This window comes from Oxyura jamaicensis, chromosome 7, assembly GCF_011077185.1.
Source record: "Oxyura jamaicensis isolate SHBP4307 breed ruddy duck chromosome 7, BPBGC_Ojam_1.0, whole genome shotgun sequence".
Classification (NCBI taxonomy): Eukaryota; Metazoa; Chordata; class Aves; order Anseriformes; family Anatidae; genus Oxyura; species Oxyura jamaicensis.
This window is the reverse complement of record NC_048899.1, coordinates 34,159,703-34,185,492: the sequence shown is the minus strand read 5'-3', so window position 1 is coordinate 34,185,492 and position 25,790 is coordinate 34,159,703. Positions and strand designations below refer to the sequence as shown.

General features: G+C 37.4%; 1 long non-coding RNA gene across 1 annotated transcript in view; it reads right to left on the bottom strand.

Annotated features, from left to right (window-relative positions):
- Window positions 1-374: 374 nt before the first annotated feature.
- The window catches only part of LOC118169748, a 188,960-nt gene continuing 163,544 nt past the window's right edge, over window positions 375-25,790 (bottom strand). The window contains exon 10 of the long non-coding RNA XR_004752258.1: window positions 375-697. This is a non-coding gene — a long non-coding RNA (uncharacterized LOC118169748). The remainder of the gene's footprint in view (window positions 698-25,790) is intronic.

The following is a 25,790-nucleotide window of genomic DNA, read 5'->3' as shown; positions in this document are numbered from 1 at the left end:
GTAGGAACTGCTGTTGTCTCAGAACAACTAAAATACAGACCATAAAAATTCAGGCAAGGGAAATTGGGGAAGGCAATGACGAAAAGTGTATGATTTAGAGATAAAAGATAAATTTCTCTGTGATCTTGGATGTTTGTAGCAATTTCCAATCTGAGAAATTTGCCCCAAATGGTCATTTCAGCAGTAGTTGACTTCCTCACCCTCATGGCTACCAACAAAGTACAATCAATTCCAGAAATCATAGAAAATTGAGGTGGTTCCCATGAAGGAGTGGGGTTCATGGGGGCTACCCTGGGCACCTTGCAGCGAAAGAGGTCACAGGTGTAAGTCATTTCTCACTGATTCTCAGGTTATTCTTTTCATTTTATTAAGAAACTCAAAAACAAAACAAGCCCACACTGTTATACAGAAGCATTTTGAGCTCTAGGCAAGAATACAGTTTTCTTGTAGCATCTCTTCTTACTTTATCTCCTCTTCCCACAGCCAGCCAGTGAAGTAAGAAATAAATATGCATCTGCCATGTTACACACAAGGCACCTTTCTCACCTTGCACCTCATGCAAGTCTTCAAAACTGTGGGGCAAAATCAGCTTCTCTCATATCAGTGTGAACAAGACAGCTATGTTCAGGGATATTGTATTTTTTGTATCTCTTCTGATCCTGGAGTCAGACTCCCATCTGCTCAATAAAATGTTTGCCTATGAAAAGAAATGGAGGAAAAATGATCTGACCATTTTTCCTCATAGAGGGCAAGTTGATACTTGTATTTGTTATTAACAAGTTAATATTTATTCTGAACTAAATTTATACAGAGTGGTACTGTTCGCCCAAAGGGGGATGGATACTAGGTTGTTCTGTCCCTTCATTCGTGCAGCTGAGAGGCAGGTAGGGATGTGTGAAACCTCAGCAAGCCTCAGCCCATGTACTAAGAGATTTATTACCAGAAAGAGATGGAAAGGTAAAGTTTGCTGAAAAAGGAATAAAGAACTCACGTCAGCTAAAAGAAATAGCAGAGCATCATTTCTCAGTAGGGTGTCTGGTTCCACCTCTGATCAGAGCAGAGCTGTGAGAAACTGGTTCTGTACCTGGGAAACTGAAACCTCTTCCCCACTCAGAGACAATCCCAGCCTTGTGTTTCAGCTGAGGGCTGAAATATTGCAGGCATAAAATTTCTATTGAACTGGTACGAATATGGAGTACCCTAATACTTGTATGTAAATTATTAGAGAATAAGAGGCCAATACTAAAACTATCAGCTAGAAAATTACTTCAGTACTATAGCATATCATTTTTTCAAACATAAACTTTGTGAAGTGAGAGAAGATATTAAGAGAAAATTCTATAAATCCCTCTGGTAATAAGCAATAGAATTAAAACCCAAGCAAAATTAAATTTGAGAAGATTAATGTTCCTTTTTATATTTTGATGACAACTATAAACATAATGTAATTTTGTGAATTTACTGCTTTAAAATGCAAGCTGATACCCCACAGTGGTGCAATTTAAGTCACAAAGCAAGTAAGTACTTTTTATTCTAATGTCCCCACAGATAAATTTTGCAGTAGTAATGAAAAGGCTTTGAACTTCTTAACTACCATTTAATACAATATAGAAACAAGTAAGTAATTTATAATTGAAGCCTTGCTGTGTTTAAAACAGGTTGCAGTGGATTGATAATGGCTGCATATCATCATGGTAGCTGTCCCAGATACCTAAATGCAGTCTGAAGGATCCCCTCTCCAAGAAGATTACCTAAATTTCTGTGGCTTAAACTGCATATTTCTTTTCCTTGGTCCTCTGAGATATAAGCACTTTAGTAGCAATAACCTTGTTAAGTCTTTTGAAAAATCTTTACATAACCCACAAGGACTCTGAGTTCTGTGGAGGATGAAAGGAAATAGGAATCCAGGTGCACCAGTTAGAGCCAATATTATGTCCTGGAGCAAGCAACGGAGGACCTGGAGACCTCCTTCACAGAAATGAGGAATATCTTGCATTATCAGTTTTGTATACTGTACACACGCAATGACCATCAAAGTCACGTGGATGTACACAGTAAAAAGAGAAGGAAAATCCAAAAGGAGCATAGGGAAAGACCAGGTAACATAACTAAGACAGACAAAAGGTAAAATGTGAAGGACATGCTTAGACACTATGCAACTTCACCTTGAAGTCAAGTAGCAAAGCGCAGCTCATGCTGTTTTTCTTATCACTATACTTGTACTCACGGTATCAGGGTTTTTCACAGTCAGATAAAACTGTACCCTTGTTGAGTGAAAACAAGAGTTCTGACCAAAGAATGAAAATAATTTCTCCACTTGTTTTTATGCTTAGAAGTTATGCTAAATTTGCCTTAACTGAAACTTTCTCTTTGGATATCTTCTATAGATATTTGGGGAAAATTGACATCTTAGTTCTACTTCATCTCTTAAAAAAAAAAAAAAACAACAACAACAAAAAAAAACAAGTTATGCTTTAAAAGGCTCCTCAATGATCAGATCTCCCCATTTCTGAAGTCAGATTTTTCTTCTATTGTTACGAAAAATGAAAACACAAAAGATCATCTAACTTTTTTCCATATGCATTTGGCCTATCTAGAGAAAGTAACGTTAAAAGGACATTTTAAATCTATTTTCCTTGCCAGTATTTTTTTTTTCAGAAATGGGTTCTTGCAGAGCACAAATGTGCATAATAATCCACTCGGATGAATAAGCAGTCAAAACAATTAGAAGTGAACAACGTCATGTCGTTGCCATAGAAGTGACACAGTCATGCTGCAACCTAGCTGGTTTCAGAAAACTCCCTAGAGGATTTCACAATTTAAGGTCCTGTTTCCTGTGAAATTACAGCAAAACCTCCATGAGCTTCACAGAAGTGTGTCTGGCCCTACTCCAGCACCAGCTGGGTAAGACAAGGAGGGAGGAGACCAGGACAGCATGAGCTACCAAGGGCAGGGAGAAGAAAAACCCTCAGTGCTGGCCACTTGCTTGCAAATAAATCAAGGGAGTCTCGCTAACAAAAGAGTGATTTTACCATGTCTTGCCAAAGGAGTTAATGGATCTGAAGAGGAGTCTTCGAGCAGTGGTTCCAGCATCCCCTGGTCTCTAGAGCTTTCCTCGAGGGCAGGGATCAGCCAGCCTTGGTATGGGACTATGCTCAGAAAATAGTTTGGGGTTTCTACTAGAAGGCTTTACCCCAGCCCAGAAGCACTGAGCCTTAGCACTGCTTGGGTTTTACTGCCTCAGCTGGTTTTACTTTGCTTTGGCAATTGCCTTGTGGTCATCTTTGGAGAGTTTTTGTCCAGTGCTAGCTCACTGTTACTCCGATTTCCAAACTAATGGACATATTGCTAGTAGTCCTATTGAGAAGAAACGTATGCAGCAACCATCACTGACATCCCTATGAAAATATTTTTAAATGCAGAATTATAACAGTCATTAAATATTTAATATTAAGTAACCTATGGGAAATTTTATGTATTCTACTTGAAGAGAATACCTACAGTAATCATGAAAAGGTGAAAAGAAATGCAATAGCTTGTTCATCTGAAAGCATGTAGCAATTTTAACTTGTATTTTATATATGAACCCATAAAACTTATACAGAAGAAATTAAATGTATAAAATGATTTATAGGTGGATTTAAAAGGTGTGCAATTTTTTAGTTTCATACATCTTCATGAAAACAGTTATAAATCTCCCTAACCTAAATTGCTTATCCAAGTTCTACAGAAACAGCATAAACAGAGCAAGCAATTATCTGTAATAAACTTTTTCTTTAATATTTTGGCATTCACCCTTTTGTAAAACTACATATCATAATTTATCTTGTGCAGTATTAGAAAATCAGATTTTATTTGCTAGGTTCACATATTTTTTTACATTTGTGCAGAAACTGTCAGCTTCCTGGTAGGGTAATTCACTCATCAAGTGTTAATAACATAAGAATGCAATATAATTTATACTTCTGCACATTAATTTATATATATAATTATGTTCCCCCCTCCACATACACTACAGTATTCTCAAAACTCCAGAAAAATCCCTTTCTAAGTTGCAACTTGGAACAGTTGAAAATTCAGTTTTCATTATAGACAGTGCTGATATTTTAAATGATAATTTCCTGGGGTTCAGGCATTGAGTTTTACACTGAACAGAAGACTGTGATGGTTTTTGTGGCTTCCATCTGAAAATATTCAGTTTGAATCAGTCAGCTATGTTGAAGAAAATCTCTACAACAGTGGAAGATGTGAGATTTTTCAGTAAAGCAATGTTAACTCTCAATCTACATCCTAAAATGTGAGTAAAGTGTTGTCATTTGCTTGGGAGTTGCCCATAAAATGGAGAACCAGGGCTCTGTGAAGCACAGAACAAAATTCAGAGTAAAGATGGTACAGGAGCAGAAGGGTATCAATACATACCTGGTTTAACAACAAATAACACAATTGCAATAGATGTAGAACATATTGCATGTATATTGTAGTATTAAAAAAAAAAAAAAAAAAAAAAAAGCCCCAAAAGTCTGTTTTGAATAAAGGAAAAGACAAATTTCTGAGAATAAGTTTTATCTTGAAGTAAGAAAATCTATGCTTGTGTTGTGTGAAGATTTCAGAAGAGATAACACTTAAAAACGGGATGGAGATGTGCCAGCATTAGGGCTCAAGCCTTGAGGTGTGTCACCCTGGTTTTCTCCTAAGAACCGTTCCCCCTGGAATATACATTCAATGTAACACACTCACCCCTCCAGGCACATTAATGCACAAAGTGGTGTTTCTACAGAGTGTTTGCTCATTGTCACATTCCACAGCCTGGATTCTGTGTGTTAAACGCTTTGCAAATTGCTCAAATTCTGAGGTCAATGTAGACAGTTTTGCCTTGGGTAATTGAAGTTTTTCATCAGCTGCTTCATGGACACACACCAAGTTGCTGCTGGCGTGGATAGAATCAGAGACAGACCCTGGAGGCTGCAGACTCCAAAAGGCAGCTCATAAATGAGGTTGTCTGATACTGTTATCAGTAGCCGTAGACAGCTTTTAATGTCTGTGGGCCTTCAGTAGCTCAGACATATACATCCTGACTGCAGCCCACACAATGCTTCACCTTAACATGAAATCAGTGTTGGCTCTTGTCATGAGGAAGCTGGCATAACTGATGGCATAAATCTGTATGTCTAATATCCTACGTACTGGATAAATTAAAGCAAACCACACATCTATTTGATGTATCATTTTGCTCCTCAAACAAGGAAATCAAGATTATAGTTACAGTTATAAAAAACAGACTGATTGCAATTTGCATATTAGGTGATTTGTGCAACCTAAACTGGACAGACCAGCCATGCATCTGAGTTCATTTGCAGTTAAATATCAGAAGTTAGCAGTGATTCTTGTGTTTTTCTGCAAGGAGGGGGCGGGGGGGGGGGGGGGGGGGGGGGGGTAATCTGCACAGAAAGAAGCTGGTTTTCACAGGATCACTAGGCATTCTCCTTTGTCTTTGTCCATGGCATGGGAACATTTGTAGGTTACCATCCCAGGAATTTCTCTCCAGGATGAAGAAAAATTGACAAACAGTCTCTATATTAAAAGAGCAGTCTCTTACATATAAGAGATCATATTGGTTCCTTGTGCTCATTTCTGCCTTCTACCCATGTAAAGAAATCTCTGAGCAGTGGTACTTTTCCACCATGCCTTCTGAAAGAAGGATCAAGTAGATGCTCCACATCTGCAGTCCAATTCATTTTATCCTAGTATAAAAAAAACAAACCACCACCATCACCAAAACAAACAAACATAATTTTTATTTCAAATTATTTTAACGTCTCTTTGCCTTTAGTTTAAACCTTTTTAAATCCTTCTGCTAGATACTGTTAACAGCAATGTCCAGATTCAAACAGCAAGGTGACCTCTTTAAAAGAAAACCATTTCTGGCTTGGGCATCCTTTGTGAATTCCTGGGATTAATGGTATTTTGCCAAATTCTGCTTACAAAGAGTGAAATAATTGCACTAAACTTGTCATTGCTATAAAGCTAAGGTACCTGGTTAAAACTTGCTGCTCTCTGTTTTCCCACCTGAAAAAGCTGATTCAACTTAAAAACTATCAGAAGTACCAAGATACAGTAGGCTGGGTAACCTCTGTTTTTCCTGTCCACAGCTGGGGCTTCCCTGAGGCATTGTCCCTGTGTAGGGTGCTGTAGCTGACCTGACAGTTAATGAATTAGAATAGTTTTCTATCAAATGCATCCAGATAATCCAAAATCAGACCCCCCAGCAGTGACATGAATTCTTCTCTGAAAGAGTGCATTTGATGTAACTGATCATTGAAGGAACATTGGTGGTGGCTATTTTCTATAAGACAGCTAAATTTCAGTGATATAAATCCCATCCTTAGTCTGTGTTCAAAACAAGGGATATTTCTGGTTGCAAAAACAACAATCGTGTCTGTTAGGAATACATCAATGCCATATGAATTGCAATTCCTACTTTTTTCAGTGGAAGAGCATCTCCTCTAAAGATATGCTCTATCTTTAATCTCTCAGAGTGGGTCCTCATTGGACACCCATAAAAATACCTTCAAAAGATAAGCCAATAACTAAAAGCTTAGAAGTCAATTGTTTTAAACAAATCTTTAAAAGCTCATTTTACAGTACATTATAATCCTCCTCTTATCTTTCCTACAACACCAAGAATTTTCCTATTCCTAAACTAAGGTGCCAGACCCTGTCGCCTGATGCTCTGAGGTGCTAGCTCACTTCTCTGCTACAAAGTGATTAAAGCAATTAGACTGCATTATGTTGGCTCTGATCTACATTAGACATAATTTTGGTTCTTCTTGTCAGACGGACTAAAGGAGTCTGACCTGAAAGCATATCTGCTTTCTAATTATATTAGTTGTTTTAATAAGAGATATTACCTTTCCTTATAAAAGTTATTTCTCTTAATGTTAAGCAATGTATTCACTCACAGAAACACTGTCAGTATCTAATTAACTCAATTCCCCCAGCCCAAGCAAACAGCCTGTGGAAAAATGTCACTTTGGGTATCATTTCCCCCTCCTTCTTCCTCTGTTAACCTACATCCCTCCCTCAGTGCTGGGGAATATTATACTACCAGAGTCTGGGTGAAATCAGACTGGCCTGTCTTCCAGTCCATTTTTTGAGCTGGGCCCTCTCTCCAGGTGAGATCCAGCTATAAAAATGTGATCACATCCTGCAGCTGAGCTGCACGGTCTCTCCAAGTGGGCCCAACTCCTCCATCCCCCCGCAGAAGGGCTGTACAATGCATCTCAGCGAGGCGTAGGCTTTCACCGCCTCCCATCAAAGCATCCTCCTGCCAACAGAGAGGGGCCAGGAGCAGAGGAAAAGCTCCTTGATATGAAATAGCAGAAGCTCTTTTTTGCTCCACTCTTCAGTCTATTCTGCACTTCTTTCAGGTAGGGTGAGTCCTACCGTTTCACTGCAAATGCTCTGTATAGAAAGTATATATACATTAAACCGTCTCTGTGACCATGTTTGACTTCTACTCTTACAAATAAATGGGAGTAGATAGCTCCTTTCCCTCAGGAACTTCTGTCTGCTGAAAACTGAGAATCGCTGGGATATGCAGATGAAACGGTTCTTTCTCTCCACCAAGATATGAAAGCAGAGAGCTCCTTACCCTTCCGAGCTTCAGGCCAAGGGGCTTCGACACACACAGAGCAAATGGGAAGATGTGTGATTAGGTAACTTCCAAACTTCAGAAACATTTTCATTTCAAATTCTGACTTCCTGCCATGCACATATTCTTCTGTAACCAGGCTCTGAGGCAATTTATTAGCAACTCCAGAGGACTGATATCTGCAGAATCTGTTTTTCAGCTTTTGACAGCTGAGCAGGGCTAATGTTACTGTTTCAGAGTGCCATCGCTGGAGCAGTGCATATTCTGTATATTCAATAAAGACTCATCCTTTGAAGGTGCAAATGAAATAGTTTATGTGAAGTAAAAAGCTAAAAAAGACATTTTAATACTTTAGATCATTTATCAGCATGTAAGGAAAAAATGGGAGGAAATAAAAAGTTGACTGTGTTTTCCAAAGATTTTTAATCACAAACTACCAGAAGTCTTGAGTCTCTTTCTCATTATACTTGAGTAAGTATTTTAATAGAAATAACTGCATTTCACAAAATTAAATTAAAATAAAATAAAACCTCATCTAAACACTTTCAGTATTTTGTTTTTTTAAATAACCTGATGAAGAAAATTCTACAGCCTTAAAATCTAAAAAAAAAAAAAAAAAAATACACTGAGATAAGCATTATACCTGAGCTCTGAAATGAGAAGTTTTAAAGATACCTGAAATACTCTAAATATTACATACAGAAAAGTTACAGAGGCTTTCGGGGAAAGAATAAAGGGAATTTTTTTCACATTAGAGATTTAAAATGAATGTGAAATCATGGAAGTCTTAACATTGTTCTTGATCTTTCCTGGAACAGAGGTCTTTCTTGGATGAATGTTACAAGGAGAGTGGAAGCAGGAGTTAGACTAAAGCAGGATTGACATGCGTGATGAATTACAGTTCATTAATCCAATTAATGAGTAATTCCAGAAGCTTTAATCCCAGATAAAGCTCTTTATTGTAGCTCTGTTGGCTAGTGCTGCACTAACTAAGAGCCTGTCAGCAAATCTGTTGTAAAACTCTGTTAAATAAAGCTTGCCATGCACTGCCATAGCTTGTGTGATAATATTTTGTCAAAAAAATAATGAGAAAAATATAGAAGGGAGTGATCTTTAACCATACTTGACCTGGTTAGTTCTATAAAAGAATTCAAGATATATTTAAAAAGATGCAGACCAACTGAATGCAACTTCAAATATTTATAAACACACTTGGTTTAGAAGGCAAATCTATGTTCTAGTTTCTGAAATCATCTGTATGTATGATTTCTTCATGCACATCCTTTTGACTAAAGGGGGCCAATAAAGTATATTGGGCTGTTCCATTCTTAGTCTATTTTATTTGTGGTGGCACTACCTCCAAGAGTGATGTTTTCTGAGCACTTCAGAAATGCAATCCATCCTCTGCAAATCTCACAGGCAGAGATGAACAAAGAAAGGGGATAAAGAGAGGGAATAATATGGGGTACTTACATACTGTTTGTCTTCATTAGCTGCATTAGACAATGCAGCAGAACAGTGCATAAAAGAGGGAGTCCAGTATGACACAAACGTCTGAACATGCCTAAGAAGATCAAAACATTAATTAGAATCTTTATAGCAGAAAGAACTTCAGAGCTTCTCAGAAAACCAGGAGGACTCCCCTCCCAAGAAACCCTTCCAGTCTGAATGAACCCAACTCCTTCTCCCTGTTGTGACAGTGCTCTACCCCCTGGCAGCTGGGCAATTCAAATATTCCTTTGTCCACCATAACAGGATGAACAGTTGATGAACCTTCACCAAAATCCTTCTGAAAACTGGCAGCTTGGTAACTTGTGTTGACTGCTATGTAGTGGCTTTGATTTGGTGAGTACTTGGCTACTCAACACTGTGAGCATAAGTGCATCTATTTTAATAATGGAGAAGACTTTCAGTACCATGAAAGTTTGTGCAATGCATTCAAGGGTTGATCTTACCCTTTTCCAGCAGCTTTGTCAAATTATCTTCCACATTCTCAGTTTGTAAAAGCTGTGTTACCAAAAAGATAAGATCTTGATATGATGACTATTTAAGTGGAAGTGCATCCTTTTTGATATTGCCACACTGTCTGTTGTGGGAGGATGACACTTCACACCCAATTACACACTGTGATGGATTCATATTTCTTGATCAGTGGCTTTGAAGCCTTCTGGAACAACATTGTACAATGACCCTTCATCTTAAAGACCAAATAAAATGATTAGTGACATGCGGAAGAGTCAGAATTTCATGCATGTCAGAACTACTTTTAACCAGTCTCTGTCTGGTAGTGCTCCTGAACTGGAAGAAAGCTCAATTGCACCAACACAGAGAAAGCTGTTTGATGGAAACAAGCAACTGCAGAGCTTATTAGAGCAGGAACACAACTGTCTCAGAAGGACTTCCATTTAACAAAAGCAACATCACAATCTGAAACCAAAAGCAAAATACTTGCACAATTGTTGTTAGAACTTCAGATTTCTGGAGCTTGAAAATACAATGGAAATCACAAACTCTTACAAAGACTCAATGCACTTCAGTGTGGCGATGCATATAATTACAGCAGATAGGTTTTTTACTATGTCTTTGAATCAGGGTCACAAAAGAGTGTGGCATTTAAAATGATCTTTTATGTTACTAATGCTATAAAGGTGTCTTGGTTAAACCCTTACAGTTTTGTTCTACCTCGTCAAAAAGAAATGCTACATCCTTCAGAAAGCAAGACAGTACATCAAAAGAAATTGAACGTGATCTACAATTTAGTCCTGTTGTATGAATGCAATCCTGCCTGCAAAATGTCTATCCAGGAGGAGTGTATGATTCAATAATTGACTAATGAAAACAGTAATTCCTGTATTTGTTTTAATAACAACCATACCTGTGAACTGAAGCACCAGCCAGGTCACTTTTAAGACTGTTCAACAGATTAGAAAACAAAATAAAATCTTTTGTGAATACGGGGGCCACCAACTCCAGCACTAGTGGCATGCTACTGCTAATAGGACTCCTGTCCCATCTTTGGTGTGTTTTGGCATATCATTGGTTCATCTCAAAAAAGCTTTTGTGATTACAGCTTCTGGCATCCTACCTCAGCATGCAGTGTTGCCATTTCCAGGGACACAAGGAATTGCGAAACATATGGCAAGTCATGGGAATTGCAAGACTTTGACCTTGAGCTGCTGCACAGGATTGAGGCAATATGTTTAATACCTCCAGAGGGAGAGGGGAAGTGAGAGACGAGTGTGTGCACTTAGAGGGGAAAAGATCAAAGATAAAATGAAAAACTAAAACTGATGAAAGCACAAGATTAAGAAATGAATGAAAGTCACCAAAACTGATCAGGCTGTTTAATATGAGGAGAAGAAGATCAAGCTATAGTCTTGCAAATGTTTTCAAAGGCAAAGAGACATTTGTATGTCTTTTTTTTTGACTTTTGAAACTTCAGGGGTAAAAGCTGCAAATAGCTAATATAAGAGAAGCAAAATGCATCCACCCTTTTCAGACCATTTGATATGTTACTTCTTGTAAACTTCCTTAAAAAATACCTTTCATAACTAAGAAAATCACCACATGCTCACTGCTTTGTAAATGGGAAATTAAAGATAAGAAAGTCTGAATAAAATAAGACTACGTGATATTTGCATTCCAAGCACTTAGCCAGTATCAATCAATTACCTCACTGCACTTCCTCACCATCCCCAATCTAACTGAAAAATGCAAGCTCACAGCTTCCTTGTGAGATAGTTGTTATTAACCCATTTTTCATAGCTGAGAACCGAGATGCAGGGGATGTGGGTGACACCCTGGGTCACGGTGGCTGCTAGTGGCAAAGCTGGAAATAGGTCTTGAATCCTCTTTTTAAGACAAGACACAGGGCAGTTCATTTCAACAAGAGCTGTTTCCATGTCAGGATTTTATCTGCTTACATCATATGGATGAACCAATATTTCGATGTCTCCAGCTTCAAAAAGCCTCCTGCTACTCACAGAACTGATTTTTCTTCTTATGTTAATTATGATGAAAATCTTTCTTCTTCATTAAATCTTTGTTATAGCACAAAGTTTCCCCTGTGACTGACTCTCCACTGCATCAGGACAAGAATCTCTATGATTCTCATAACCAGAGTGCATTTTTTTAGTCAAGAGTGAGACGAGCAATGAGAGGACAGACGTATGGTCTTACGGCATTTATCTGTATCAGTTGTCAGCTTATGAAGTATTATGTGTTGTACATGTCCAGCTTTTGCTGTTTGCACTACTGGCAGATTATATGATTCCCCTTTATTGTCTTACGGCTTTTTCCCTTAAAAACAAACAAACAGTCTACTGTTCCCCGGAGAAGGACAGGTTGTGCTTTTTACATCCAATATCAAGCGGAAAAGGAATCCATTCTGGGACACTCATTTTCACTCTTCTGCTGATCATAACAAAAGTACTTCTACAAGCAGTCATTCAGTCTGTTGTTATTACTAAAGAATTATATATGTTATTTTCTGTATAGTTAAATCACATCTTATTTACATTATTCTTTATAGTGATGGTTCACTTTATACCCAGGCCAAAACACTCTGAAGTCAGTAAAAGATTAGCTGTTTTGTATTCACCGTGCTCTTCTTTCTCCCCAGCTATGCAGGGAACAGCATCCAAGCAATGCTTGGATCCTCTGTCCCAATGCCAGGCAAGTCTCTACTGAAGACACATCTGATGAGAGGTATTAAATAGTTAAACACAATGAATTTTGATTTTTTTTGATCTTCAGTCATTAGGGTAATTTCTTATATATGGCACATCATTTATTCTTGAATACTGTGGTGACGTGAATCTCCTGTTAAAGACTAAGAATGAAATAATTAAAAATGGCTAAGTGACCTTGAAAGTCATGTCCTTCTGAGCATCAGTAGGGGCTGTGCACATTAATTAGTGTTTTTCAAATTCTACTTTTAATATTTACCAAAGCAGAACAACTTTCCATCAGTCAGTCAAGGGCAGGTCTGGTTAGCCTGTGACTGTTGACATATTTGTGTTTATAATGATTTTCTTTATCCATGAAACTATCTAAATGTTAACAAATATGTCTATAACAAAATTTGAATTTCAGTAAGAACTTTAAAAAAAAAATCTTGTTTCCACTGTATTTAATAAAAAGCCCTGTGAAGAAAAGCATATTTAATTTTTATATTTTTTCACTTCTTGTTAATAAGAGAAGAGTGAAATTTCTGACAAATACAAATACATAGGAAAGAGAACATTTTACCAGTAAGATCTATTTTGTTCCTAAATTATTTGAGAAGTCTCATAGTTAGGAACACTGCAGACTAGAGTACACAAGATATTGAGGAAACAATAGGCAAAATGGTCTTATGCTAAATGAAAAGTGAGCAGGATGGATGTTATCCATTCTCTCTAGTGTTTTTTTATGCTAGGTCAATAAACTATTGTAATCAAACTACAGAGAAGATCTCTTGCTGAGCTTTTGCTGTTACATTTTACCAACCTGCCATGGGTCTTTTTATATTATTCTGCTAGATTAAATGATGGTGTGATTAGACTGTCACTAATGATAAGCAAATAGTTTTAAATAAGCATGCTTAATATATTTGTTGTTTCCCCAGAAAACGGTTAGCTATACTGTTATATGTCTGAAGATGTATAACCTTGTCAGGGGATGCATAATTGCCAGCCAATTCTGTATGTGCTAGCAGAGTTTGAAATATGCACTTTTATTTGTAAAGGTAACTCAAGCCCAAAGTCAACTCTCTGTGCATAGCCAAATTTTTATTCTCTAGTAGAATTTGTCTGCTAGGCTCTTCTGGGAGCTTCAGTTACAGCTTGCACAAAATGAACTGATTATGTTCCACCAGATGAAATAGAAATTCCAGATGTGAAGGACATCTAAAATGTAAACATTTTTCAAATGAGCAACTGATTGTTCTGTAGTATAGGCTAAGCAAAGAATTACTTAAGAATTACTTTTTTTTTTTTTCTTCCGCCATACAGAAGATATTAGGTAGAGCATGCTGAATGGCAGATGTTCCATCACTGAAGTAGTGCACTGCAGTGCTTGGACAGGTCTGATAATGTATCCAAGATAGATACAACCTGTTTATAAATTAACTTTAGCTTGGGACACTACTTTCTACTACTTCCCTTGATCATCACTGAAATCCAGCATGCTACTATTAGCAATCCAAGTTGGAGAGTAATTAATAACATAGTGTGAACAAAATTTTTGTCAGGAAGTATTTTTAAAGCTTTATTAAGATTATTTTTTAATTAAATATTCATTTACATTGTGAAAGTTCCAGTACAAAGTTAGTCCAGAGAACAGCTAGATGCAAAACACATTTTGTCACCTCATTATCTAAAGGTAGATTTGCTAATTGTTTATAAAGGTTTTAAATGGGTAACAATGAAGTCATGATCTTGTGAATATACATACTATCTTCATGGACATAAGAGCACTTATGCTAGAACTGCATGAAAACAAGCATCTAAAGTCAACCACATGCATATGCTTACCATTTTATGTCCATAAATTTACTTTAATCTTGATAATTCTTAGCAATAATAAGCTGTGAGGGATCTCCAGCTTGTTTGTGGGCTGGTTCTCAAAATGTCACCAGGGAATAAAGATGTTAATCTTCTCTTTAGATTTCAGTAGAATATAAGGGGTGCGATTTCCCAGTACAGTAGTATTATTTAAGTTCTGCCTTGTAATTACTTCTTTCTTTTTTGATATCACACATGTATGTGTGACATTACTGATAACCTCATACATTATTTGAGTTATTTCCAGTCACTCTAACATATTTTTATGTTGTAATTTATTTTTACTTGTATTTTTGTTTATTTATTTTAAAAGTATATAGTTGTGAGTAGCTACATACAGACTTTAAATCAAACTGTGTTGATCTGGTAAAGGTAGATTTCAGCTCTAATATTCTACTGCTGCATATGTGATAACTGGAAGAGTTTTAATGAAAAGAACAAAAATGCTGTCAAGCTGCTCATCTTGCATTGGCAGCAGCTCAGGAACAGTTAACAGAAAGAAAAGCTTGTGAAATTAAACCATCATCTTAGTTTAAAAATATATAATATCCACAATTCATTTTATAAATATGTTCCATCATCTCCCATTTACCTCTGTTTCATAATTTGGATCAAAGGCACTTAGAAAGGAGATAGGAGTAAGACCCAGACCCAGAGCTTCTCACACAGAAGAGTGCATGGGCAAATGAAAATCAAAGTGAATGCCTGAGGACATCTGAGTGCCCAGGCCAATCTCTTAAATGGGCTAATGAGGCACCTAGGGCCTGGCTCTAGCCCATTCTCAAAGATGATGCCATCATGCCTAGGCCAATTTTGTACCACTGATCGGGCAGGACCAGGGGAGCTTAGAAATGCTAGTTGAAGGGACACCAGAAGGTCACCTACTCCATACTGCTTGAAGCAGGATCATCACCAAGACCAGATCAGATCAGCTGTGGCCAAATGTTTATCGTCTCTGGAAGAGCTGCTGCAGCTGATTTCTGCTGTAGAGGCAGGTGAGATTGTTGGGCAGCCTCAGCTCTATGCTCAGCCTGGCAGGGAAATGAAGGTGAGCTGACACAAGTTTTGGAGCACTCCAGAGCCACCTTAGAGGAGATAGGCAGAGCTGATCACTGGTGTGCAAATGACATTAGCCACATTAAAATCAGAATAGGGACAAAGTGCCCAAAGAGATCCAGGTTTGTCAAGGAAATATGAAGAACTGGATTCAGTGCCCATTTCAGGTTGAAAACATTTACACTTCCCGGGTTGAATCACTCAGGAGAGTCTTAATTACCTGAGCAGTAGCTGTGGTATAAAGGGAATGACTCTCCCCTCTCCTGTCCAGACTGTGGTCAACACAGGATTAATAAGAGCAGACATAAAGACAGGAGAGGAAAAGCTAGTTTTCTAGGTCTCCTTCACTGCTGTGTGCAGGACCTTAGTGTTAAAGCAGACAATTTAAAACCCTTGTGATGAGCTAACTGCAGCCTTTATATAAATCATGTCTTTTGCCCACTAACCAGCTGCATTAAAATTAATAAAAATGTAAAAAGAAGGTCTTAAATTAATTAGCAATTGAGTATGGACTGTACTTTATTATCTGTAGATTTTGAGTGCTTGCAAGAAGTTCTCTAGTGGAAAAAAAAAAATAAATGAAAAAAATGAAGGAATGCATTTATAAATCTCATAAATTTATATTGGACTCTGTATATATACAATTTTTTGCATGTGTAGTACATGTTACAGTGCTGACCAAAACTTTTATGACAAAATCATATTTCTGCAATTTACCTTCCTCAAGGTACTCCTGTAAGCAAAGTCCAGATTTTGTTCTGGCTCTCTGTTGCCTCTAATTTTCCAGCTGGCTTGAGAAAAGCAAAAGAAGGTCAAGCCACTGGTCCAAAATTACACAGCCACTCTGAGGCTCAGCTGGCTACCAGGACTTGCTTCATCCATTACATCACACAATCCCCTTACACATCACAACCTCCCATAGGGCAACGACGGTAAGATTGCCAAAGTTTTTTCTCTTTTAAAGCCTTATGGTGTAGTATTAGTTACATTATCATAGTTGTTTTAATTTAGAAACTTCCTAGGCTTAGGCTGCTATAGGGTGGAAATATTGTAGAAGTACTTGAGGTAATATAAAACACCTAAACCCTTAGCATGCAGCATTTGTGCCAGAAGTATTTATTTTGTAGTCTGAGTTTATTAAATTAAGTTATTGACTTCAGTGAAGTACTGCAGAAGGGGACTTTGAAAGCTGGCTGGCAAAGAGACAGATGGCTGGAATCTGTTCCCACAAAACCAGCAATAAAGCCCTCATTGACTTCAGTAGGTGCAGGGTGAGGTCTAGAAAGACCTGGTGCAGCAGAGCGTTATTGGTTACAGTGACCTTTCTTCAGCGAGTTTGAAGGCCTTTTTTTTTTTTTTTTTTTTTTTTTTTGTGGAAGACAGACTCTATCCTGTTTTTGCCATCAAATTGATCTTGGTCAGAGCTGGTGAAGGCTAGAAGATCTGACAGGAGGCTGTCACATTTTTCAAGTGAAAATGTTGAAGTGCTTTGAAAGCAAATTGCATATCAGTAATTTGAATAAATTAAGATCAGTAGCTTATAGTTATCCAAGTATTTTCTTAATGTAATTAATAGCGTATCAAACTGATTGCTTCTTCTAAGACAGGTGGATTACCAGAGAGTTGACTGTTATCTACTATAAACAATTTATTTATTTATTTATTTGGTGACATGCTAGGTTCTATGAAGGTCAGCATGCAATAATGTGAATGACTGTTGTAAATATGACAGATTCTGTCCTGTCCTGTTTCCACTGTTATTACAAAAATAGTATAAATATTCAACCCTTGACTCTTAGTTTTGAAAAAAAATATTGTGTGTCCCCTACCCTGATACAATAACTGCCACATGTAGGAAAGTGGAGAAGTGTGCGTTTTTTTTTTTTTTTTTTTTATTATTATTCCTTTCATAGAAACTACAGGGTAAAATGACTGTTTTGGAGGTTAAATCTCAGTCTGAGCTGTAAGTCAAGTGAAACAAGGAAAAAAATTGCTTTGATGAGTCAGATTTAAGAATGTTGCTGTAATGAAGGATAATTATGATGACGGAAATTAAGGACAGAATTATGATAATTGAAAGCTCTGTTGTGGCAGATATTAAAAGACCCTGGAGTTCTGGGGCTGTTAAACGTTACCATTAAAATCTTGGTAATTAGAAATACTTGAAAAAGGCTGGGTGAACACTTAGTAGAACAAAACCTTAACTATTACTTTTTGATAATCCTGTTAGATTGCTCACTGTATTACATGTTTAAGTTCTCTGTGACTGAGATTGTTTGATGGCATCTAAACCCTCTATCTGTTTTAGAAATAGACTTAACTAAAGAAAGGGAAGAAAAGACATGAAAACCTCTTGCAATGTGGCACACTGCTCTAATCAGGTACAGACCAGATTATTAAAGGTCTAATTCCCATGAAAGTTAGCTTGTGACCCTGTTCTTTGCATTGTATGAGTGAAATTTCCCAGTTCCTATGTAGCTCTCTAAAGTTCATTCTGACTAAAATTTTCCATGTCCGCCATACAGTGTGAACTAATTCCACTCTTAAGCAAATTTAATCAGTACTTTTTCTCTAAGCAGTGAAACTGCTTGTTTTCTGCTTTGAGAGATTTCCTTATTTTCTTTCTCCTTGGATTGCATGAAAAACAGCTTTCTTATCATCTGTGCAGAAATCTTGTCCTGTAGAAGGTCATCCAAAAGATGTATGTGATCCAAAGTCTATTTCAGACTAGGGCACACTGAGACAATTATGTAAGACTCGTTTAGTTTATGAATTATTTTAGATAGTTTGAATATGTGAAGTGATTTGGGTCCTGGAACACAAGAAAGAAAGAGCTAGAATATTCCTATTCAATTTAATTGAATTTAGCACTTGACTAGCAAGTAGCTCTCATCATTTTAGGATCAGCAGGGGTCCGACCCTGTAAACACACAATCCTGGCAGTCCCAGTGAAGAAGTCATTGTGTCCATAGCAACATACTGCAGCGTGAAGCATTTCTGCACCTCCTCAGCTCCCATCCTGGCACTGCTGGGGACACAGACCAGCTGTGCATGACTGTTCATGTTTATGTCACCACTATTTTAACTCCACATTACAAACCTTGTTTCCCCAGCAAAGAGCATCTGCTCTCTGAGTGACGTGTTTTTAATGTGCTGATTTATCATTGTCAGATACAGCATTTTTATTGCTGAAATTTGAATATTGTATTTAAGGCACTTTTGTGATTACAGATGTTTTACATTTAAATTGCCTTATATTACAAAAAGTATATTCTGTACTTCTCAAGCAGTCTCATTCTGATGTGTCTTACATTTTTATACCTGACTCTGCATGGCTAAATGGAGGTGAATAGCTGTCTGCTCGGGATAACTGCAACCCTGGCTACAGTGCTGCATTAAACCTTTGATTGCGTGCTTATTATGTGACATTGGCCATGGTGGTTGAGGAAACAGTCTGGAAAGAGAAGGTTGGGTCCTGCTCACAGGTTTTAGCTGTATCTGGATAATGGGTGCCCCCAAAATGCCAGACATGTCAGAGGCTGCAGATGTGTTGCCAACTCTATTGCAAGTGAGCTGCTGACTTGGAGCCACCTCTTCATCCCAGGGAATGGGTATGAAGGCTGGGAAGGAGCTGTGCGACTGGAGGAATGCTCCTCCCTGGAAGAAGTCAGACCCTAGAGGGTGGTGAGAAAAGGCTGACTCCTGCCTTTGGCACATCTCACAGGAATGAGCACTGTCGCAGACAGGTTTGCAGCCACATGACGACTGCCAGGCTGTCTCAGAGTGAACAGCTGCTGTTTGGAATTGGTGACACCCAGGGGGTGCTGGTCTGCTGTGCAGGCTGCCTGGTGTGCAACGCACCCAGGAGATGCAGTATGAGGCAGCAGTGGTGCCTGGCTGCCTGGCGGGGGTGTTCAGTACTCCCCAGTGGGATCTTACTCCGTGACTGCCAAATAACCAGGGTCTGAGCTGTTGCCTCGCTAGAAGTAGCTTGGGAAAGAAAGGACACAGTCCAGACTGAAAAAAATGGATGCAAGAAAGTCAGCAAATCTGATGAAGTATTTGCTCGGGGTGGGGAGTAGGGACAGGAACAAGGAGGAATAAAAAATTCAAAGAATGGAAAGAAAAAGGAATTAGTTATTGCTGGTAAAGACCACAAGTAATTAAGTTATCCCATAGAAGCTGCGGAGAAGCCTGGCAATCCCATAAGGAGGCAATTACACTGCCAGACCAGGGCCAGGGCCAGATAGCAGCTTGTAGAAGACGGAAATTTCAGGAAATCAGATCCCTCGAAGAAATACTTTTGCCTGTGAGAAGAGGCATTCCCTCATGTCACCAGCATTTTCATCAAGACAATTGTAGTAATGTTTAATTTAACATACACATCAGTAACCTTTATTACTACAAGAAGGAATACCATGAAGCTGCTGGAAATGACCTGTAAATGTAATTCTAAGAGCTGCAAAATCCTACAGTGACTTTTCTCATCGCTGTTCAGTGCAGCCTGGCTGCTACACGGGGAGTGCAGAGCAGAGTAGTTGAAATAACACCACCATCTACTGGGCAGCCTGTTAATATGTCGAAAAGAGAGGTCTTGCAGACGAAAATTGTGCACAACTCCCAGCCACAGCTTCTTTGGTACATACCAGAACACACCTGATAAGCCCTCATTATGTAATTCTTCATTATTTTTGTTATTCATGTTGACTGAGGAATTTCCAGGCTGCTCTCTATGTAAGACATAGCTAAATAGATACATAATAAAAAATGACTGTCTTGCGTGGATGTACACGAATAGGGAAATAGGGAACATTTTTCATAGCGTTTCTGTGCGGGGAGCAGCACCAGTTCAGCAGCTGTGCCCTGTAAAAAGATATATTAATTCGATTCCCATCAGGACTGATATTATTTGCTCTTACAGATCTGTTGCTTAGTCACATGCAGTTGCATGCATCAAGCCCGCAAAGCAGAAGCCTAGAAATAGCAACGTCCACTGATGAGCTGAGATGCATGCCATGGCCAGATGTGGGAAACAGCATGTGAAAAAGACCTAGAAATTGTTCTTGCAGGAACTATAAATGCTGTAGGATTTATTGCTGCTGTGTGTATTACATGTACGGTAGTCTGTTTCCATGCTTATTTCTGATATAAATAATTTCCACTAGCAATGTGGGGTATATCTGATACATAGGTGGTGTTCTGCAAAAGTGATCTGAAAAGTCATGAGCCCATCAACTCAGCTAATATAGTTAAGGCATATCATTCTCTGTAGCCTAAGGCAAAAACAAGGATAGTGTGATAGTGTGACTGGTATTGCATGGAGCACTTTTGCCAGCCCTGCCCAAATGACCAGAAACTTGCTAATGATCAGCTCAGTGAGTCAGAAACAGAAGTCAGAAACAAGGCTGAAACACATGAGCTTTAATGTGGGGAAAGTGGCAATCTGCTACTGTCCCTTAAGTCAAGCTGAGTAATGGTCCTTCAGAAAAAAAAAGACAGTGAGATTTCCTCCTTCTGCAGAGGGAGAATTGCTGGAACTGTGTGAGATTTCCCCCCAACTAATGCAAATACTAATAAATGCAAAGCTGGGGATGAGAACAGGCTTAGGCCAGGCTCTACAACATTATGGGTACGTGACTGCAGCATCCCTGATGAGGGATCTGGCCAGGGCTTTATCCAGCAGAGTTCAGTGCAACCACAGCTGAAAGGAGTTATCTGAGATACTTTTTTTTTTTTTTTTTTTTTTTTTTTCCCTCAGTGACTTTTAGATTAGATTCTATTTAATTTTAATGTGTACTTTTACAGTTGAATGATGGTAAATCTGCAGCCTGAGAAACCTATGTTCCCTCTTGGAAAGAAAATATCCAACCTCCTAATATATTTATTCATTTACATATAAATGAAAATTAATAGCATCAGATAGCCAAGTTGCATTTTCTCTGTTAGTAGCAAAAGCAACAATAGTTCCTGTGCATTTATTATGACTAAATATTATCAGTGTCTGTCACACATGAATGAAACCATACCAGGAGTTGATTGTCTATCTTATATAGAAATAATTTAGATGGCAATTTTTATGTTTGTTTTTATTTTTGGTTTTTAAACCTATTACCTATCCCCAAGCTACCTGCTGGTTTATGCTGAGGTATCTCCATTCTCCTTGATATACATCTGCCTCAGCTCAGTTATTAATACTCTGTGGACAACATAACAGCAAGTTTGCATGAAATTTATAAATTTAGCAGAACCATGTAATAACTATTTTATTAGGACAACAGAGATCAATTCCATATTTAATATCATAATGTCAAAAGCAAGATTATTCTAATATTGCAAAAATATTTGCCAAATAATGTAAAGAGACTATATTTTCAGTTCAGTAGTGAAATGCCTACATCTGAAACCAGACTGGTATTTCTGAACACCTGGTATCCTGTATGCATTTTTGACCAAAATTACCTTCAAGCTGTGAGGACTGCATGTTCTGTACATGTAAGTAAGAGAAGTATAATACTTCTCCTGATGATAACAGATTCGAGGGACATCATATTAAGGAAGGAGACAGTATTACCACTGAATTGTCTTAAATAATTTTGTGTGCTTTGCAAATGCTTTCTCACAAATACCAAGTGCCAGGCATTTTTTGTATATTTTTCTTCAACAGTTTTTTGTTGTTGTTGTTTTGTTTTGTTTTATTAAAGTATTTTTGACTTATGTACGCTGCTTACTTTGAGGTGTCAATTTAGGTCTGCCATCCTGTATATATCATGAAAGATGGCTGCTTTAGTTAACTCGGGAAAATATTCTTTATTGGGAATACAAACTTTAATAAAGTTATGAGTGCAATAAATTATTTTCTTTTCTATGGAGATCAAGTAATCCAGTGTTTACTTCTGAAAATATAATGCAACCTATATTGTGAGTCCATTAGCAGCAACAACAAATCTTTTCTGGCTCTAGAGGAAGAATTAATTATTTACATGTTTCTCATTAACTTTTTACCTACTGTTAACAGTAGGTTTTTAAAAGAATTAATTTCTGTCTGTGATCAAAGTTTTCAACAAACCCATTTACAGGCAGTATATTTAGCCATTTTTAATTATTTGCAGTCCATCACAAAATGACATTTGCAATTTGTAAGCATTGCTGGCTGAAACCCTGCAGGTATTCCAGAAATTCCTGACAAGTCTTTTTGAGCAGCCAATGCTTTTATTCACTGCTCTTGACATGCTGTTCAATCAGATAGCATGTATATCTCATCTTCACCTTCCAGAATAATACCAAAGCTCTCAAAACACTTACAGGTGTCTGTATATTCACCAATGGAGCCAATGGTTATGTACTTCTTATGTATATTCACCAATGTATATTCACCAATGGTTATGTACTTCTCTGGAGTTGTATTTTCTCTTTGGGACATTCTGGTAGCAGTATTAGTGTAATTTAGGGCAACAGAGCATGGATCTACATTTGTATTTCAGGGAAAAAAAAAAAAGAAAAAAAAAAAAAAAACTATCCTTGCTAAACCTACACTCATTCTTTGGCAAGACAGTCTCAGAGAAATTTCTGATAAAATCCTCTTCATATTTCATCTTATAAAATCAGGAAAATTCACAATAATTTCAATTAAAATAGCAAAGTTTGACTGTCTTTTCTAACCATTTTGGCTCTCTTAAAACTCAAAGTTTGAAAAAAAATATAACACGATGAAGATGTTCCCATTTATTGTTAAGATTTACTTGGACTCATGTGTCTTTATGATTTTGTGAAACTGAACCATTTAGTAATCAGTTCACCTTCCAAAATAAATAATAAATAATAGAGAAGGTTAGTCTAATAGGAATTAGATTCCTAGATTTATCAAGACATGCAGTAAAATGGGCCATGCTTTCCTGAAACATCTGTTGAGTTTTCTTTGCATAACTGATGTGTCATATCCCCCATTTGTTCAGCCCTGGCACCAGATGCGTGGCTCTTTACCCAGGGAAGCCATTTTATCCAGTGGCTGAAATAATGACTAACACAATGGCTCCTGCACCATGAAACAACTGATTTCTGTTTTGTGACCCACTGCGAACACGAGAGACTTATTTACAATGTGACAAGCCAGACTGTTGTTCGTCTTGTTGAGCACAGGCCAGCACCAGCTGCTTCTGAGGAAAGTTCAACAAACTTGATAATGAGCACCCAGGGAATAACAGGTTCAATGGAGAAGTTTCTTCTTCATCTAAGCAGTAGTTGGCTTATGTGTTAAATATTTCATATCTATTATACACTCAACAGGAAGCAAGAGGTCTGTGCAAGCGCTTGGTTTTGATATAGGTATTTAGCCTATATTTAAGCAGTAATTTCAGTGCTGTGATATTCAGTGCTATTCAAGATTTATTACCAAAGGAAATTACACTGAAACAATTTATTGGAAACAAAACAAAACCTATGACTTGATGATGGATGACTTTGTTCTATAGTCTAAGACCAATTATTTAACAAAGTGTTTGTTACGTTTGACTTTAGGCCAAGCAGCGATGTGAGTTGACATACTCTAGAATAATTTTTTAAAAAATGTCAAGATGTAATACATTAGAGAGCCTCGAAAAGAGCAAAGCAAATTTAGATGGAGTTATAAAATCATCTACCTTGATAACTTAGCCAGTTGTATTTAGTCATAATTTAGACATTGATATTTAGTCAGTTCTACTAAATGTATAAAAAAAATGCTGTAACACAAAGAATCATAAGCCCTATGTCCCTTAATACTACCTATGGAGTTACCTCTTCAGTGAGATGCTATTGCCTGCACTGTTTCCAGGATCACAGCATGGAAGTCAAAAGCAAATTTGGCAGGTGCAAAAGCCTACTTTTTTTTTTTTTTTTTTTTTTAATTTAATTATTTATTTTAATAGCTGATGAGAACTGTCCTGTAACTTGGTCTGCTTTATCTTGGACTGGAGTTTTATAAAAGTCTGCAGGCTGGGGAAAAGTGCTTTCCTTCCTCCTGTGCAATTTTCTGAGAACCTGTTTAGCTTCATCCAGTCTGCACAGCTGGGTAGGCAAAGGGCTTAGCCTTAATTATGGTAAAGTATTTTTATTCTTAGAAGAGACCCACAGGCCATTATTTTAGACTAATAAATCATATTAGATTAATAGTAAGTGCTAAGATGAACCTGTTACAGGAGTGCTTTATTATGGATACTGTACACAGAGCAAACATGCTTGATTTCCATTACCAGAATACTTCTTAAAAAGCACTTTAGGGTGTTCTGGCACCAAACTCAAAACAAAAGGTGCAGCAACAGAGCGCTCAGCCAGAAGACAATGAGAAGATTCAGCTGGGATGAAACAGCAACAAACATTAACTTTTCTACACAGCTATTAGGGAAATAGGTGCTTTAATGGGTTTTCAACCATTAAAAGGCAGAACTAGAGGCTGAATTAGAGTATTCAATTAATAGGTATTCAGCTGTGTAAAACCTATCGCATGACATTAATGCTCTAAAATCCAAATGGGTAAGTGTGATTAAAGTCTCTAATAAGCCAAAATGTTTTTCTTGGCTTCATATAAATAGATACCATAATGCTATATGAGATTTGCCGCCATAGATTAGTAATTTCAGTACCTATATCACATCAGTTTGAGCTAAGATAAAAATTGCAAAATTAATTTTTTTCTCTGTTGCATTGGCACTGTTTTCGTGAATCTTCAGACATAGTGACTGAGGGAGTGTTGGGTGGTTAACAGCAAATCTCAGAATGCCAGGAAAAAATGAATGGATGAAAAAGCAACTGTGGTAGTAAACAATGGAAATAACTGAGTCTAGGCAAGATCAGAATCTTATACATATATTAGAAGCACTAATCCAAATTGAGATCATAAAAATGTCCACATTTGTTGAAATGATGACAACAGAACAACAGAAAAGTCAAAAGGCTAAAAGAAAGGAAACATTCAATAAATAAATAAATAAATATTCTCAGTGTGAGACAGCGAAACAGGTTTGTAAAATAAAGCTATAATTCCAATTTCTGTGATATTTGGAATGAATGCTCACTTAGTGAAAAAAAAATATATATTATAATAATGACCTATACTAAAATGTTCATTCACTTTAAAATGTTTAATAATATTCTATTAATTTTATTTCACTGGGTTTTTGTGGGTAGGTGAGTGAGATGAGATCTCTTAATGATAGGTGAATTTATAAGAAACTGTTATTTATAAGAGCTGAAATAATGTGTTTGGAGTGCTGTTGCTTTTATTCAACACCTGCTTTTCCTTCCACATAGTTTTCTTCAGACAAATTCAGTAATGAATTGATTTTTACACATCTCAAAAGATGAAAAACTGGAATCTGGAAAATATCTAGTTGAGTGTACTGAAAAGAGGAAGTCTTGCAGAAAATAAACGATTGGGCTGGCTATAAATTGGCCCTTAGCTCCTATGAGGTCTTTCTGAGCTCACTGTTGGTAACTTACTTTTTTTCATGGGGTGATATGTATAAATTAGATTAACTCTACTGAGACCAGAGGAGCGAATGTAC